This window comes from Lissotriton helveticus, chromosome 8 (assembly GCF_964261635.1).
Source record: "Lissotriton helveticus chromosome 8, aLisHel1.1, whole genome shotgun sequence".
NCBI lineage: Eukaryota > Metazoa > Chordata > Amphibia > Caudata > Salamandridae > Lissotriton > Lissotriton helveticus.
This window is the reverse complement of record NC_136069.1, coordinates 1,483,984,219-1,484,002,755: the sequence shown is the minus strand read 5'-3', so window position 1 is coordinate 1,484,002,755 and position 18,537 is coordinate 1,483,984,219. Positions and strand designations below refer to the sequence as shown.

General features: G+C 44.9%; 3 pseudogenes; all 3 read left to right on the top strand.

Moving 5' to 3' along the window:
- The first annotated feature begins 12,136 nt into the window (after positions 1-12,136).
- LOC144773915 (transmembrane and coiled-coil domain-containing protein 6 pseudogene) lies at positions 12,137-13,922 on the top strand (annotated as a pseudogene).
- Positions 13,923-14,302: 380 nt separating this feature from the next.
- Positions 14,303-17,010, top strand: LOC144773914 (transmembrane and coiled-coil domain-containing protein 6-like; annotated as a pseudogene).
- A 1,191-nt stretch (positions 17,011-18,201) lies between these two features.
- Positions 18,202-18,528, top strand: LOC144772020 (peptidyl-prolyl cis-trans isomerase FKBP1A-like; annotated as a pseudogene).
- The last annotated feature ends 9 nt before the right edge of the window (positions 18,529-18,537 follow it).

Here is an 18,537-nt window from a genome sequence, read left to right as displayed (position 1 = left end):
ATTCATTCAAAACAATTTGGTTTTGCAAGGGGGTTCCCATGAGTTTTTGGCCCGGGGCTTGGCGGGCATCTTTGGAAACTACCAAACCCAAACAGTTCTGAAAACTAGACACGCTGGGGAGTCCAGGGAGGTATGGCATGCGTGGGTCCCCCAATGTTTTCCTACCCAGAAATCCCTTCAAATCCTAAATTTAGGTTAAAAAACCCACTTTTCCATACATTTTTGGGTGGGATCTCGCTGCCGGCACAAATGTCCTACCACCCAGCGTTCCCCTTGTTCTCCCGAGTAAAATGATACCTCACTTGTGTGGGTGGGCCAAAGGCCTGTGACTAAGGTAGGGGGGCTTAATTTGTCAAACTGAAATACTACTTTTTTTAAAATTCATTTTTAGCCTGTTCTCCTTTGGGGCACCCACACAAGTGTGGTATCCTTTTACTCAGGAGAACAAGGAAAACGCTGGGTGGTAGGACATTTTTGCCGGCACCGAGATCCCACGCAAAAAAGTTTGGAAAAGTGATATTTTTAACTAATTTTAAGGTTTGCAAGGAATTCTGGGTAGAAAAACTTTGGGGGTCCCACGCATGCCATACCTCCCTGGACTCCCCCGGGTATCTAGTTTTCAGAACTGTTCGGGTTTGGTAGTTTCCAAAGATGGCCACCGAGCCCCGGGCCAAAAACTCAGGTGCCCCCCCCGAAATCAAGGTTATGGAGCTATAGGGTTTTTTTAATTCACCACCGTACGATTTGGACCTTTTCCTGTAGCAGCCACTATGCCTACCCACGCAAGTGAGGTACCATTTTTATCGGGAGACCTTGGGGAACGCTGGGTGGGAGGAAATTTGTGTGAGCCCAGTAATGCCATGCTTTCCCACACAAAAATGTGTGAAAAATCTGATTTTTTTTGAGCTATAATCGAGATTTGCAAGGAATTCTGGGTAAAGGAACGTTGGAGGATCCACGCAAGCCATACCTCCTTAGAAACCCCCGGGTGTCTACTTTTCAGAAATGTGTGGGTTTGGTAGGTTTCCCTAGATGGCCGTCTAGCACGGGGCCAAAAACCCAGGTAACCCCTCTTGCAAAAGCTGGTGGATTAGACAATGGTGACAATGTCAAGTCCACCAGCTTTTGCAAGAGGGGTTACCTGGGTTTTTGGCCCCGTGCTAGACAGCCATCTAGGGAAACCTACCAAACCCACACATTTCTGAAAAGTAGACACCCGGGGGCTTCCAAGGCCATATGGCTTGCGTGGATCCTCCAACGTTCCTTTACCCAGAATCCCTTGTAAACCTCACATTTAGCTGAAAAAAAACAGTTTTTTCACACTTTTTTGTGTGGGAAAGCGTGGCATCACTGGGCTCACACAAATTACCTCCCACCCAGCGTCCCCCCAAGTCTCCCAATAAAAATGGTACCTCACTTGTGTGGGTAGGCATAGCGGCTGCTACAGGAAAATGCCCAATTCGTACTGTGGAGACCAAAAAATTACCTTTAGCAAAGCAATCCTATTTTTTGAGGGGGTCACCTGAGCTTTTGGCCCAGGGCTTGGCGGGCATCTTTGGAAACTACCAAACCCAAACAGTTCTGAAAACTAGACACCCGGGGGAGTCCAGGGAGGTATGGCATGCGTGGGTCCCCCAATGTTTTCCTACCCAGAAATCCCTTCAAATCCTAAATTTAGGTTAAAAAAAACACTTTTCCATACATTTTTGGGTGGGATCTCGCTGCCGGCACAAATGTTCTACCACCCAGCGTTCCCCTTGTTCTCCAGAGTAAATGATACCTCACTTGTGTGGGTGGGCCAAAGGCCTCAGACTAAGGTAGGGGGGCTTAATTTGTAAAACTTAAATACTACTTTTATCAAAATTCATTTTTAGCCTGTTCTGCTTTGGGGCACCCACACAAGTGAGGTATCCTTTTACTCGGGAGAACAAGGGGAACGCTGGGTGGTAGGACATTTTTGCCGGCACGGAGATCCCACGCAGAAATGTTTGGAAAAGTGATATTTTTACCTAATTTTAATGTTTGCAAGGAATTCCGGGTAGAAAAACATTGGGGGACCCACGCATGCCATAACTCCCAGGACTCCCCCGGGTGTCTAGTTTTCAGAACTGTTCGGGCTTGGTACTTTCCAAAGAATACCACCGAGCCCCGGGCCAAAAACTCAGGTGCCCCCCCCCACCAAAATCAAGGTTATTTTGCTTCAGGGTATTTTAAATTCACCACCGTACGATTTGGACCTTTTCCTGTTGCAGCCACTATGCCTACCCACGCAAGTGAGGTACCGTTTTTATCGGGAGACCTGGGGAAACGCTGGGTGGGAGGTAATTTGTGTGAGCCCAGTGATGCCACGCTTTCCCACACAAAAAAGTGTGAAAAAACTGATTTTTTTCAGCTAAAATTGAGGTTTGCAAGGGATTCTGGGTAAAGGAACGTTGGAGGATCCACGCAAGCCATACCTCCTAGGAAGCCCCCGGGTGTCTACTTTTCAGAAATGTGTGGGTTTGGTAGGTTTCCCTAGATGGCCGTCTAGCACGGGGCCAAAAACCCAGGTAACCCCTCTTGCAAAAGCTGGTGGACTTGACATTGTTGATCCACGCAGATTCCAGAACTTTCCACCACAGAAATGTGAGGAAAATTTGGTTTTTTTTGTCAAATTCTTAGCTTTGCAAGGGATTCTGGGTAACAAAACCTGGTGGTAGGCAGTCGAGTCACCCCATCCTGAATTTCCCTGGGTGTCTACTTTTCAAAAATGTATAGGTTTGCTAGGTTTCCCTAGGTGCCGGCAGAGCTAGGGTGCAAAAACTACAGGTGGGCACTTTGCCAAAAAAGGGTCAATTTGTAACTGCAAAATTTAGGTGTGACCACGTTGCATTTTGCGCTGTTTTCTGTCGCAGGCACAAGGCCGACCCACACAAGTGAGGTACCGTTTTTATCGGGAGACTTGGGGTAATTCAGATTTGTAAATCAACTGTTATTACCAATTGAGCTTTCATGCATTTCTCCCTTGAAAGACCTTGTGTAAAAAAAAAATCTTTTGAAAAATGACCAATAATTCTCATGCTAGTATGAGTATTCCCAATTTGAAAATGTGCAATTATATACTGTTTCTGAACTCTATAATTTGTACCCAATTCAGAAATACATAGGTGTCTTTCATCCAGATTTTTCCATGTATACATTTTCCAAGACAAAGTGCTCTATACCCAGTAAATGAAAAAATACCATTGCAAGTTGCTGCTCAGTTTTTGGATCTGGGTTCATCGGGTTCTTGGTGAAACTACAAGTCCTATATATACCCACAACCAGGAAGGTCTAACGGATGTAACGGTATATTGCTTTCCAAGAGCTGTCAAAATTAGAAAAAGTTATAGGTGAAAACGTTGAGACAAAAGGCTGTTGTTTTCAACAAATTGTCAATTATTCCATTATTTAACTGTTAGTTTCTATAAAGAAACATTCATGGATTTAGACAAATGACCCCTTTCTGAATTCAGAATGTTGTCTACTTTTCGAAAATGTACAGCTTTCCACGATCCATTATTGCTTTCAAACTCATTTCTACCATTAACTGTAAGGAGGTGGAAAGCTCTAAAAATAGCAAAAATAGGCTATGTCCCAGAAAAATGCCAAAACTGTGTGAAAAATGTCGGTTCTCTGACAAAAGACTGTCATTCCCTAAAAGCTGAGAAAATGGAGATTTCAGCCCCACAAACCTTTTTTTGATAACATTTTCAGGGGAAAACCCAGATGCTTTCATTTGCAGCCCGTTTTCGCCATTTTTCTGAAAAAAACTAAAATATCACTATATTTTGGTTAATTTCTGGGACCCCTCCAAGGGAATCCACAAACCCTGGGCGCCTTTAGAATCCACATGATGTTGGAAGAGAAGGACGCAAATTTGGCGTGGATACCTTATGTGGTCAAAAAGTTACAAGGGCCTAAGCGCGCACTACCCCAAAACGCCCAAAAAAACCTTAGCACAGGAGGGGAAACGGCCTAGCAGCGAAGGGGTTAAGTGTGTGTTGACTAGGGTTTGGCTAGCGTTGATGGCGAGCAGGTAGTATTTCTGCTCACCGTGGTTTTACGTACCCCCTAAGTCAAGAGGGAGCTTATACAGACCTGTTCTAGGTTTTTAGTGTGCGTGGACTAGCGTTTGGCTGGCGTTGATGGGGAGCAGGTACTTTTTCTGCTTCCCTTGCTTTTGTGTACCCCCTAAGTCAAAACAGAGCTTATACAGGCCTGTTTTAGGTTTTTAGTGTGTGTTGACTAGGGTTTGGCTGGCGTTGATGGGCAGCAGGTAGTATTTCTGATCACCGTGGTGTTGTGTACTCCATAAGTCAAAAGGGAGCTTATACAGGCCTGTTCTAGGTTTGTAGTGTGCGTGGACTAGGGTTTAGCTGGCGTTGATGGTGAGCAGGTAGTATTTCTGCTCACCGTGGTGTTGTGTAGTCCATAAGTCAAATGGGAGCTTATACAGGCCTGTTCTAGGTTTTTAGTGTGCATGGACTAGGGTTTGGCTGGCGTTGATGGGGAGCAGGTAGTATTTCTGCTCACTGGGGTTTTGTGTACCCCCGAAGTCAAAAGGGAGCTTATACAGCCCTGTTCTAGGTTTTAAGTGTGTGTTGACTAGGGTTTGGCTGGCGTTGATGGGGAGCAGGTAGTATTTCTGCTCACCGTGGTGTTGTATACTCCATAAGTCAAATGGGAGCTTATACAGGCCTGTTCTAGGTTTTTAGTGTGCGTTGACTAGGGTTCGGCTGACGTTGATGGGGAGCAGGTACAATTTCTGCTTCCCTTGCTTTTGTGTACCCCCTAAGTCAAAAGGGAGCTTATACAGGCCTGTTCTAGGTTTTTAGTGTGCGTTGACTAGGGTTCGGCTGGCATTGAGGGGAGCAGGTTCTATTTCTGCTTCCCTTGCTTTTGTGTACCCCTAAGTCAAAAGGGAGCTTATACAGGCCTGTTCTAGGTTTTTAGTGTGCACTGACTAGGGTTTGGCTGGCGTTGATGGTGAGCAGGTAGTATTTCTGCTTCCCTTGCTTTTGTGTACCCCTTAGTCAAAAGGGAGCTTATACAGGCCTGTTCTAGGTTTTCAGTGTGTGTTGACTAGGGTTTGGCTGGCGTTGATGGGGAGCCGGTAGTAATTCTGCTCACCATGGTTTTCTGTACCCCCTAAGTCAAAAGGGAGCTTATACAGGCTTGTTCTAGGTTTTTAGTGTGTGTGGACTAGGGTTTGGCTGGCGTTGATGGGGAGCAGGTGGTATTTCTGCTCACCGTGGTTTTGTGTACCCCCTAAGTCAAAAGGGAGCTTATACAGGCCTGTTCTAAGTTTTAAGAGTGTGTTGACTAGGGTTTGGCTGGCGTTGATGGGGACCAGGTACTATTTCTGCTCACCGTGGTGCTGTGTACTCCATAAGTCATATGGGAGCTTATACAGGCCTGTTCTAGGTTTTTAGTGTGCGTTGACTAGGGTTCGGCTGGCGGGATGGGAGCAGGTACTATTTCTGCTTCCCTTGCTTTTGTGTACCCCCTAAGTCAAAAGGGAGCTTATACAGGCCTGTTCTAGATTTTTAGTATGCGTTGACTAGGGTTCGGCTGGCGTTGGCAGTGAGCAGGTAGTATTTCTGCTTCCCTTGCTTTTGTGTAACCCCTAAGTCAAAACGGAGCTTATACTGGCCTGTTCTAGGTTTTTAGTGTGCGTTGACTAGGGTTTGGCTGGCGTTGGCGGTGAGCAGGTAGTATTTCTGCTTCCCTTGCTTTTGTGTACCCCATAAGTCAAAAGGGAGCTTATACAGGCCTGTTCTAGGTTTTTAGTGTGCGTTGACTAGGGTTCAGCTGGCGGGATGGGGAGCAGGTACTATTTCTGCTTCCCTTGCTTTTGTGTAACCCCTAAGTCAAAACGGAGCTTATACTGGCCTGTTCTAGGTTTTTAGTGTGCGTTGACTAGGGTTTGGCTGGCGTTGGCGGTGAGCAGGTAGTATTTCTGCTTCCCTTGCTTTTGTGTACCCCATAAGTCAAAAGGGAGCTTATACAGGCCTGTTCTAGGTTTTTAGTGTGTGTGGACTAGGGTTTGGCTGGCGTTGATGGGGAGCAGGTAGTATTTCTGCTCACCGTGGTTTTGTGTACCCCCTAAGTCAAAAGGGAGCTTATACAGGCCTGTTCTAGGTTTTAAGTGTGTGTTGACTAGGGTTTGGCTAGCGTTGATGGGGACCAGGTACTATTTCTGCTTCCCTTTGTTTTGTGTCTCCCCCTAAGTCAATAGGGAGCTTTTACAGGCCTCTTCTAGTTTGCCAGTGTGCGTTAACTAGGGTGATAGTGTTTGTGCACCTCCTTTGCAGCTCCTGAAACATTCTGACATATAATTTTTGAACTTCATTTTCTGTGTTGTACAACCGAGTGTTACTCCACTGTGTTGGTCATGTACGCTATCTTACCTTGCATTTGTTTGGGACACCGCTTTTTCATACTTCCTTTGCACCTCTCATCGCAATCTGTTCCACATTGTGTGTTCGTTCTAGTTTTGTAGCCTTGTTCTTTTGCTGATTTTTCACTGTGTGTAGATGATCTGCTTTCCTTTTTATGGCGCCTTGCTTTGTATCTTCTTTGTTATATATGACATTGGCTCTTCGGTGCACTATCCACTGTTCTGACCATACCAGTTAATTTTGACACATGTACTTTGCACCTTTACATTCACTTTCTCCACCCTTATTTATGAATTAATTGGGGGACATAAAGTAAGGTGCTTTGGTTGTTATTGTGTCTTAAGTTTGCAAGATAGTAGGTAGGACACAGATTAACAAACCCAGCCTCCACCAACTATCGACCTTCCAGCCTGTTCTTTACACCTCTTTTGCAATGCCGTATGGGGTCGTTTCTTATGTGTAATTCCAGTTCTGTACTAGGTGTATCTTTGTTATAGTCTTAATCTTGTGAATATTCCCGCCCATGTGCCTGGAGTAATCAAAATTACTCTGTTAAGCTGTCTTCATTGCAGTCCTGCATAGAGTTCGGGTAAAGACAAACAATGTAGCCTATAAATACAAGGCTACACTGCCCAGTACTTCCACTTCAAGTGAAAAGGATAGCCAAATTAAAATCTAATTTCAATTTATTTTCAATTTTCACCCATAAAGAAGCTCCCCTTCACCAAAATCTTTGAATCGATGAAGACGAAGGGTTGGACAGAGAAGTTCCCTATATAGCTGTCATGTGTCTTGGATAGTGATACCATTCCTTTTAGCAACTCTCCAGAGATCCTTGGAATCCCAGGATGCATATCCAAACTCATTTAACTTTGTTCTTCACAGATACCCCGAGTACAGAACTGTAGTGATTTGTAAGAAAGTACTCTATCAAATCTCTTGACTTAACCTGTTACTCTTCCAGTGTTTAATCCTCATAGTCCAATCCTGTACAATTCATCTTCCGTTGCCCTCTTAGTGCATGTTGGATACAGTGCCAGATATTCACCAGTACACACCACCTTGTGCGCACCCACCCTGAAAATACCTCCACCGGCCATTGTACATGCAGACTTTGGCACACCCTTTCATGCATTCTTCCAGTGTCATATGTAGTCCTCCAACCTTCTCTGTTCAATTTGTTTTGAAAGACCTTAGCAACCCTTCAAGATAAAAACTAAGATGGCTGTGAAACAACTTCCTATGCGAGCTCTTAATGCCATCTTAAAAGCCAAATTATTAAATTAAATGCTACGTACCTTTCTGTAATGTGCTTCGGCTGCAGAGTATATTCTTGTCTGTATGTGTGCGTTACAACAATTGAAAGCACCATCTTCATGCATATTTAATAATAAAGCACTTAACACAATCCAGTGACACTGTATTTATCATTTGTAATTATTTATTTTTTCAAAATTAATTTCGGCAAGTACAAACTTTGTTCTTTTATTTGCATAATAAATAGTAACTACATTTTCGATAATACATCACAAATGCCGATATTACAGTAAAGAAATGTTAAGAATGTATCAAAACTCTCAATTGTTTAAATCTGTGCTCTTCAAACAGTAACTTTTATAAAACCTTTCAATGTATCACAAAAAAAATTGTGGGCCCACAAATGCAAGTATTACTATTTTTAAAAGTTCTGTACTGTTTCACTGTAGCTCTAAATTCAAAAAATGAGGACCAGAAACACTGATAGAACATGACAGAACTTGTGAAAACAGTTTGACTGTTTCAGAATAACTCATTTCACTTTACTGACAACATGTTTCAATACTACTGACACATCTTAGATATGGTAAATCTCACTTACACAGTACGTATTTGTTTGGCACGTAGTGCTGTAAATTCACATGGTTGCCATAATCCTGCCGTCTTGTTTTAGTTTTTAGATGTTTCCAAACTGTTTTGTGGAAAGGCTGTCTCCTTCTGATATTGTGCCCGGGCATCGACTCTCTTGTTAGCATATTTGTATTCAGATGGTGATAATGGAAATATTAAGACGATAATATACGTCTATGTATGTTAGTTAGTAAATGCAACAGGAATACTTGGTAACTATATAGTGCAGGCCTGACATAGTAGTGACAGATGACATTATGTATGTGGCTGATAAATTAAAAGGGCTTAAAGTTTGCCTGTATAAAAAATTAAGGTTGACTCATGGCCCTACATCCGTGAAAGATTATGCACTGAAACTCTTTAAAAAAGTTACACCTGTATAGAAGTAATCAGTCAAAGCACGCATGGAAGCAGTACTATCAAGCATATAATGGAATGAGTCTTCTTTTTTCAGTCCACTCCAAACACACCAATGGATATTTGACAATGTTGCTTTCTATAATATGTCAACATGTACATCCAACATGTACCTCCTACGCCATTAGACATACTAAAGGGCTTTAAAAAGCCATTTAGTACAACATTGAAGTGTACTTTTTAAAAATATGTATTTGAACAGTAATGTTACATATATTGTCATTAATTACATATCGATATAGCCATAATTAATACTTATTCATCAATGCGTATAATGAAATCCTTTAACTTGACTGTTAAGCAATTTATGCAAGTGTTGTCCTCAAGATATCTGGCCAATGATCGTTCTTCTGCTTTTTCAGTAACCACTCATATGTCGTATGTGACTTGCCTCCCTCACTGGTTTCAAAACATATTCTACATTACTAATTTATTACATTCATGTTGAACACTACAGTTGAGTTAGAGTAATGTTTTGAATACTTTTAAGAACTGAACATGTTTTCAAACCGAATATTATTGAATTAGATACCTTTGTCCTGTATGTAAACTGCTGTCTCAAAGCACCCACCTAGCCCGAAAACACTGAAGCCTGTGACGAGGTGGTTACACCAGTCTGTGTCATGAAAGTGATTTTCGATGCCTCCCCTGGTATAGTGCTTTACAGCAGCAGAAGGTCAGACCCGTATCTGTCACTGCAACTTTAATTTTATTGATGGTAGGGCTCTTTGTAGGTATTACCGGTTAGGGTACTGGGTACATGTTTTCTCACAGTACAAGGGTGCAATTTTACCTCTGATGCCATGGGTAGGGGAGGAAGCTGGCCTGGTGGTAGGTAGCATTCGCAAGTGTTTCACATCAAACATGACCATGTTTCCATGTAGCCATCGTAAATGTACCACTAATTTTCCTGTGAACATTTCAGAAGTTTTTTGGTTTCAGCAACGCCAGAATGCTTTAACCGAATCTAAATGTAAAAATGATGTTCATTTGCGCATCTCAAATGTAATTTGAAAAAGTGACCTGTTGGAGTGTGACCATGTGATACTGGTGCAACTGTATGTATAGATTCAGAATGGAAAATAGGCAAAAATAGTGTCCAAGAAAGATAAGCTATGCACCTTCAGAGAAGGATGTAGTGCTTCTGAACGATTGCAGAACGATAAAAGGATGAATTTTGGAGCATACTTTTACTGGACTGTACCATATTGCCAAAATGATAGGAAACTGTAAAATTACTCAATGCAAGCATCCTCCCATTCCATAGGACTTATAATCTAAACAGGTTCATGCCTTATTACTAGAGCATGAAAGGTAATCTATTCAAGGGTACCTATTTTTTAAGAACTGATTCTTCTATTCTTCATGATCCCCTTTTATACTATACATGCACCTTATGAGAAAATGGAAACTGTTATTTGACAAATACTGGCGTTCATTGGATAGAAGTGCCTAATTATTATTACAAGTCTCTTTCCCTTTAAATCATTTTCTTTTGAAATGTATTAAGAGCACACATCTGTAGCATTACTTCTGTATTAGGGGATGTCTGTATAGTCATACTCTATTGACCCCGGACCAATCAAAAATAATCTCATAATCTGTCTTCTTTGCAGTCCTACATTGTCACTTAATAGGAAATCAAAGACAAAAAATGCTGCATATAACTACAAGGCTACATTGGCCACCACTTCATCGTGAGGTAAAGTGTAAAGGATAGCTGAATAATATCACATATTCGACATTTTTCCTATAATACACTTCATCTGTAAAGAGGGGCTGAAGATCATGTCAACAAGAAATTCTTTCCCTCCAGTCTTGCTTCGCTTAGACAAAAACTTTAAGGCGCCATACACCTCACCAGCATGCCTTATCGGGCAATTGAAGACTGATTTTGTCGTCACCCAAGTGGGTCAGATGGTGCAGAATCCCCTCTCTACCGGTAACCGCTATACCTGGCAGGGATGGTAGACGTCTGGACTCCATTGCCAAAATCGTCTTTACTATAGCACTAACTACAATTTTGCAGCATAAATCTTACTGGATTCACTATGCTGTGCCTCATTACGCGCTCTAGTGGTGGGTGAGGAATCCTAATCTATACTTTTTTTTTCTTCGTACCAGATGTGGGCGTCGACGGCACACCTTTTTGTGTCCTTCCTCTGACATCGGCACGCTTCCTTCGGAAGCTCCCACCCTTGGGCGCTATCTTGGGATTCTTTTTTTCAGGTTTTGTGCTGTGTTTGTGAATCCTTTGCAATAGTCAAGGAAGTCTTTTACACGCTTAGTCCTTCAAGGTGTCTTTTTTTAGTATTGTCCCCGTTTTTGCACCTACTTTTCCACCCTCATCTTTTTGGCGGAGGGAGGTGGGTTCGCTAGTGAATCCAGCAAGATCTTCAAGCTGCGAAAGTAAACTGACTTGGATTAAAACAAAAGAGGGTGCCAACAACCCGCCTGTAGGTGACTCCGTCACGAGATCACTGCCCACCCGCGCAAAGCCTACCAGGGTGGAGCACAGAAAGAGCTACTCAGGGTTACAACGAAAACACATTGCAGAACATGTTACTTCAGTAGGAGGCAGGTTATGTTGTTTCTTCCATGAGTGGACGAAGATAGCCATACAAAAATGTATACTCAACATCATACAGTTCAGATACTGCATAGAGAGTAAGACGCTATTGAGCACTCCTTCTTTCTTTCGGAGTTTTTCAATTGTGTGGACCTGAAAACAAAGGTGTCGGAGTGTATCTCAGTAGGAACACAAGCAATACACGAAAAACACATTGCAAAAAATGTTACTTGAGTAGGAGGCAGGTTAAGTCATTTCTTCCACGAGTGGAAGAAGATAACCATAGGCAAATAGATACTCAACATCATATAGTTTGGAGACTGCATAGAGATTAAGATGGTATGGACCACTGCTTTTTTCGGAGTTTTGAAATATTGTGGACTTTCAACAGAAGGCGTTGGTGCGCATCTTAAAATGAACACAACCGATACATGATAACATTAAAAGTAAACAAATTTCAAAAGCAAACGCACTCTCTAATTAGCTTTCGCTGTTTTCATTGTCTGTCAGTACCCCTATCTGGACAACAAAACAGGGGGCCAACAGCCCACCTCTATGTTACTCCGTCACAACATCAGTGCCCACCCGCACCGTTTATCTTTCCATGCACTGCCAAATGTGTTGTTGTGTGTCGCTTTAACCCTGCTCTGCCAACTTGCATCCATCGAAAAACCCAGCCATGGGCGGTTTTTCATGTGCTAGGCTTTGATAATTTACCTTTCGAGCACAACTTATAAGGCCGACCTGTCCCAGCTTATCCGATCTCATCTTTAAGGTGGTGGCTGTCTCGGCCGAGAGGAAGGCAAATTTACAAAGATGCAGTCGACGCCGATCCCGGTCTATGGTGAATCAGTCGACGACGATCCCGTCGACACAAACCCAAAAAGGCTCCTGCGGGGTTCAAGAAGAGGCCGAAGAAGATCAAGAAGCCAGCGGCAGCAAAGAGCCCCAAGACGTCCAAGACTTGACTTGTGATATTTGCACAAGTGCCACCATTGCCTATGTGACGTTTCTTTATCTGGTCAACAAGAAGGGGCTGATCACCGGCCGCTACGATGCGGCAAAGAACAAGATCAGCAAAGGATCTTTAAGTTAAATTAATGAATATAATACAGTTGTTTTAAAAAGGTGGCATGGAAAGATGGAATTATTTTTTTAATGATCATGGAAAAGGGGAGGAGACAGGTGGATTGGAAAAGACTGGCCCAGGGTCCGAGCCACATCCAACAAAACCAGCTAGCCGGACTGGAGGGAGAGCGCACCTCATTAGAGAACACCCCAAAAAAACTCTGAACAAACGCACACAGACTTCTAGATCATTGAAGGTGAACAAAAAAAGAGCAGGAGGCCAAGAAGGTGGCCAATTACACAGCCTCCAAGACCAAGAAACCAGCGGCCAAAAAAGCTGCCGCCCAACCTCCCAACCCCCCAGATATCCAGTTGAAAGAAGGTTGTTTACATGAAGTTTCTCAGTCTGATGACTCCTCTTTATCTGAGGCGTGTATACCAGCAACTTCCTATCTCCTGACCTACCTTTCAGGACACAGCGTTGCACTCACAGAGCTGTGTCTGTACACGTTGGGTTACCTGGCAAGAATGAGTGAAGGTGTGAGGCAGACGCTTGTAGCACAAGGAGTACTTCCTGCGCTTTTGCTCTCTATCCAGTCTCATGACGGGGCAGTGTTAGAAGCTGTGGGCTACGCCTTGGCGCAGCATTACCAGGCCAAGGAAGCGTCTGAGAAGATTGTACCGTTCTGGACTCTGGCCTCCTCCAGCATGTTCTGCGCTTGATCCTCCCTAACCTGGAGCTGGGATTGGGAGCCGACGGCGATACCATCTTTACACACAGATGGCGATGCCGTAGATTCCAAGCACGGCGATTCCGACAATGGCGATTCTGTGCAATTTACAAACGCAATATCACTTAATGCACAAAAGCAATACTAATGTGGCATTGGTAGCAGCTGTAGAGTTTGCCTGGTGTCTTCATTATATAATTTCCAGGAAAGTGAACAATACCCTGGTCCTCTCCCAAGACGCTGTCCAGACTCTGGTCAAACTGCTGGTGGATACAGCCTCCTCTGTCTCCGGAGATACTGTTCAAGGACTGGAGTTGTTGTTGTGTCCTGCACTGCGGTGTCTTGGAAATTTGGTGGCAGAGGATGAAGCGGGCCAGGTGCAAATCCAGGACGGTCAACTATTGGGCACCATCTTTATCTTCATGAAGATCTTTCTACAGCCGCATACTTTCATGGTTTCAGAGTGCCTGTGCCTCCTTTAAAACCTGACGGTGGATGACCCCGTGTTCTGCTTAGCCATACTGCACTGGGACCTGCTCCCCACTCTTTCACCTCCTGTCAGTTTCCAAGGCAGTCAATCTTCTAGTTCTCACAGTTTTGTGCAACATGGCGGAGAAGGGTCCTGCATACTGCCAGCAGCTCAGACACCAGCATGTGCTGCCTGTCCGTATCACAGCCTTGCAGCTGCTAGACCTGGATGTTGCTGGCCAGAGCCTGGAGTTCCTCCATCTGCTTTTCAGGCACTGTTCAGAGGCGTCTCGAGACTTTGTGAGACAATCAGGACTGCAGGCCCTTGAACAATATCAAGACAATAAAGTGCTCCAGTAAACAATTTCCGTTATTGTTAGACAGTGTGTGGTTAATTAGAACTATGAAGCACTGCACATCAAAAGCGTTCTAAACATGAAGGCACTTTACGCAGCAGGATGAACCAGAATTCATCTCGGCATCATTTAATGTTCCTTTATGTCTCACCTTAATGTACAATCCATTTGGTAGAACATTTCATTTTTGTAATAAAATATTTGGAAAAAAACAACAACAACAAAAAAAAAGTTGGCAATGTTGGCGTTGGTGGGCGAGATGTTGGGCACGCGAAAGTTGCTGGTGCGGCAGGTGCAGGCACTGTTGGGTCATCTCAATTTTGCATGATGAGTGGTGCAGGCTGGGCGTACGTTCTGCTGGCGGCTGGGCTTAGCTTTGTCGGGATGACTTTGCCTCACCATCACCTGCGATTGTCGGTGGGCTCGAAGGAGGACTTACGTATGTGGCGGGCGATCTTGGACCGTTTCAACGGTGTGCCCAGAGGGCTGAACATGGAACGGGACGATGTATTTGAACGCGGAGGTAGTCGCTGGTTTCGGATTGTATTGGGCGGGCCGGTGGTGTGTGGAGCAGTGGCCGCCGCAGTGGCACGATTTGCGTTCCTAGAATTGGCATGAACGAGTGGCTCAGATGAGTGTTGGTCAGAAGGCTACATTGATATGCACTCCTGGCTATGCTTATGGGCGCACTGGACATACAGGGATGTTTCATCCTAATTGCACACTAAATTTCAAGGTGGAACTCCTTGGACTTGAATAAAATCAGTCTTCACTCCATCTCGCTTACATTGAGGTGTACACAAACAAAGCAGCCTAGAGCGAAGCTGAGAATACCCTTAATCCAGAGCACACATGAAGTTGATGAATTTCCTGGAGACCAACTTCAGTCACACAACCTACAGGAACTACCTAAAGCCCCAAAACTGGTTTTGAATGCTGATCCCGTTGAGGGCGATCCCGTCGACACGCACAGACGGCAAATGTTCAGAATGTTTTAATGTTCTGATTCATAAAATGAAAGTCCCAGCGTGTCCAATCTCATCTTGAAGGTGGTGACTGCCTCAGCCGAGAGGAAGGGAGTCTCCTTGACAGCCGCAAAGAAGCCATAGTCAAAGCACTGTGACCAAAAACTGCGATCTGCCTTGAAAGCAACACAGTTTACAGGCACAAAGTGAGAAACTCCTTCCCATTTGCCATTCGACACACACCAACAGCGATCCCGGATCCTTGAAGGTGAACAAGAAACAGCTGGAGGGCAAAAAGGCGGCCAAAAAGACAGCCACCAAGACCAATCAACCAGCGGCCAAGAAAGCTGCCCCCGCCGCCAAGAAGCCCGAAAAAGGCTCATGCGGGGTTCAAGACGAGAGCCCAAAGAAGATCAAGAAGCCAGAGGCAGCAAAGAGCCCCAAGAAGTCCAAGGCTTGGCTTTCGATATTTGCACAAGTGCCACCATTGCCTATGGTACGTTTCTTTTTCTGGTCAACAAGAAGGCACAGATCACCGGCCGCTACGATGCAGCCAAGAACAAGATCAGCAAAGGATCTGCAACTTACATTAATGACTATAATACAGTTATTTTATGAAAGGTGGCATAAAAACATGGAATCATTTTTTAAATCATGGAAAAGGGGAGGAGCCAGGTGGATTGGAAAATATTGGCCCAGGGTCAGAGCCACATCCGACAAAACCAGCTAGCCAGACTGGAGGGCGAGTGTGCCTCATTAGAGAACACCCCAAAAAACCTCTCAACAAACACACACAGACTTCTAGATCATTGAAGGTGAACAAAAAAAGAGCTGGAGGCGAAGAAGGCGGCCAATTATGCAGCTGCCAAGACCAAGAAACCAGCGGCCAAAAAAGCTGCCCCCCGCCCAGAAGCCCCAACAGGGTCCCGGGCGGTGGAACGGGACACACGTCGACGGCTGATATCCAGTTGGAAGAAGGCTGTTTACATGAACTTTCTCAGTCTGATGACCCCTCTGTATCTGAGGCGTGAATACCAGCAACTTCCTATCTCCTGACCTACCTTTCAGGACACAGAGCTGTGCCTGTACACGTTGGGTAACCTGGCAAGATTGAGTGAAGGTGTGAGGCGTATGCTTCTAGCACAAGGAGTACTTCCTGCTCTTTTGCTCTCTATCCAGTCTCCTGACGGGGCGGTGTTAGAATCTGTGGGCTACGCCTTGCCGCAGCTTCTCCAGGCCAAGGAATTGTCTGAGAAGATTGTACCATTCTGGACTCTGGCCTCCTCCAGCATGTTCTGCGCTTGATACAGCCTAACCTGGAGCTGGGATTGGGTGCCGACGGCGATACCGTCTTTACACACAGATGGCGATGCCGATGTGGTTGATTCTGACGCAGTCGATGGGGATGCCGACAACGGAGATTCCGACAACAACAATTCTGTGCAATTTACAAACGCAATATCACTTAATGCACAAAAGCAATACTAATGCGGGAATGGGAGCAGCTGTAGAGTTTGCCTGGTGTCTTTATTATATCATTTGCAGCAAAGTGAACAATGCCCTGGTCCTCTCCCAAGACGCTGTCCAGACTCTGGTCAAACTGCTGGTGGATACAGCCTCCTCTGTCTCCGGATATACTGTTGAAGGACTGGAGTTGTTGTTGTATCCTGAACTGCGGTGTCTTTGAAATATGCTGGCAGAGAATGGAGCGGGCCAGGGGCAAATCTAGGACGGGCAGCTTTTGGGCGCCATCTTTATCTTCATGAAGATCTTCCTACAGCACCATCCTTTCATGGTTTCAGAGTGCCTGTGGCTCCTCAACAACCTGACGGTGGATGACCCTGTGTTCTGCTCAGCCATACTGCACTGGGAGTCAATCTTCTAGTTATCACAGTTTTTTTCAACATGGCGGAAAAGGGTCCTGCATACTGCCAGCAGCTCAGACACCGACATGTGCTGCCTGCCCACATGACAGCCTTGCAGCTGCTAGACCTGGATGTTGCTGGTCAGAGCCTGGAGTTCCTCTATCTGCTTTTCAGGCACTGTTCATAGGCGTTTCGAGATTTTGTGAGCCAATCAGGACTGCAGGCCCTTGAACAATATCAAGACAAAGAAGAGCTCCAATAAAAAAATTGCGTTATTGTTGGACAGTGACGGTATGTCAGGTGCTGTACTCTTGGGTCATCTGAATTTTGCATGACGAGGGGTGCAGGCTGGGCGTACTTTCTGCCGGCGGCTGGGCTTAGCTTTGTCAGGTTTGTCTTTGCCTCAGCATCACCTGCGATTGTCGGTGTACTCGAAGGAGGACTTGCGTATGTGGTGGGCGTTCTTGGACCTTTTCAACGGTGTGCCCAGAGGACTGGACATGGAACCGAAAGATGTATTTGAACGCGCCGGGAGTCGGTGGTTTCGGATTGTATTGGGCGGGCCGGTGGTTTGCGGACGACAGACACAGATGGCACACAGTGGACAGTCACAAAGGAATGAACCCCTTCCCAATAGCCATTCCACACACAACAACGGCGATCCTGGATACTTCAAGGTGAATAAGAAACAGCTGGTGGGCAAGAAGGCGGACAAAAAGACAGCCGCCAAGACCAATCAACCGTCGGCCAAGAAAGCTGTCCCCGCCAAGAAGCCCAAAAAGGCGCACGCAGGGGTCAAGAGGAAGGCGCTGATCACCAGCGGCTACAATGCCGTCCAGTTGACGGCGATCCCGTCGACACACACGGACGGCGATCCCATTGACCTGTCTTAGTTTCTTTGGCAAGTGGAATGGAACGGAAACGAACAGTAACTCTTGTTTAATGCTAAACTTAAAACTAGAATAAATAAAAAACATGTGTATATTTCAAAATTCTTGAAGAGAGCGACATTATCTTGAAAATCCAACAGATAGCCAAACGGTGAATGGTATCTCTGATACAAGTTGTAAGTGCTGCAACATCTGATGACTGCTACAAAATCTGCTCCCTGCTACAAAATCTGCTCCCTGCTACAAAATCTGATCCCTGCTACAAAATCTGATCCCTGCTACAAAATCTGATCACTGGGTATGTGTGCCGGATATGTTTTAAATTATTTCATCTGGCAACGGCACAGTAACACCTTCTAAGGCTAAAGGCCATCAGCCATCCATGCAATATATAACAACGAACGCGAACGACATGGGGACGATCACCTCGGCTATGAAAAAAAGGTGCATTGGGCATGGCCGAATCAGCTAAACTTATCCCAAGGTCTATCAAGAAACCGAGGGGAACTAAAATGAACATAAAAAAGCGGCTTTTGGACCGGTTTCTCTGTTCTGAGAGCATCATGGTAGTGCAAGTGGACACTATTTGCCCCGGGGATGGACAGACCTTTCTGAAGAAGGGGCAGACCGCGATAGTGCATAACGAGTGTCGGATTCAAGATGGAAAGAAGTTTCATTCATCCCGGGACAGAAAGAAATCGTTCAAGTTCAGGGTCGGCCAACAGGAGGTCATCCGCGGCTGGGACGAAGGATTGGCTCAGATGAGCGTTGGTCAGAGGGCTAGATTGACATGAAATCCAGGCTATGTTTATGGGCGCGCTAGACATCCAGAGATCTTTCCTCATAAATCCACACTGATTTTCGAGGTGCAACTCCTCGGACTTGAATAAAAGCAGCCT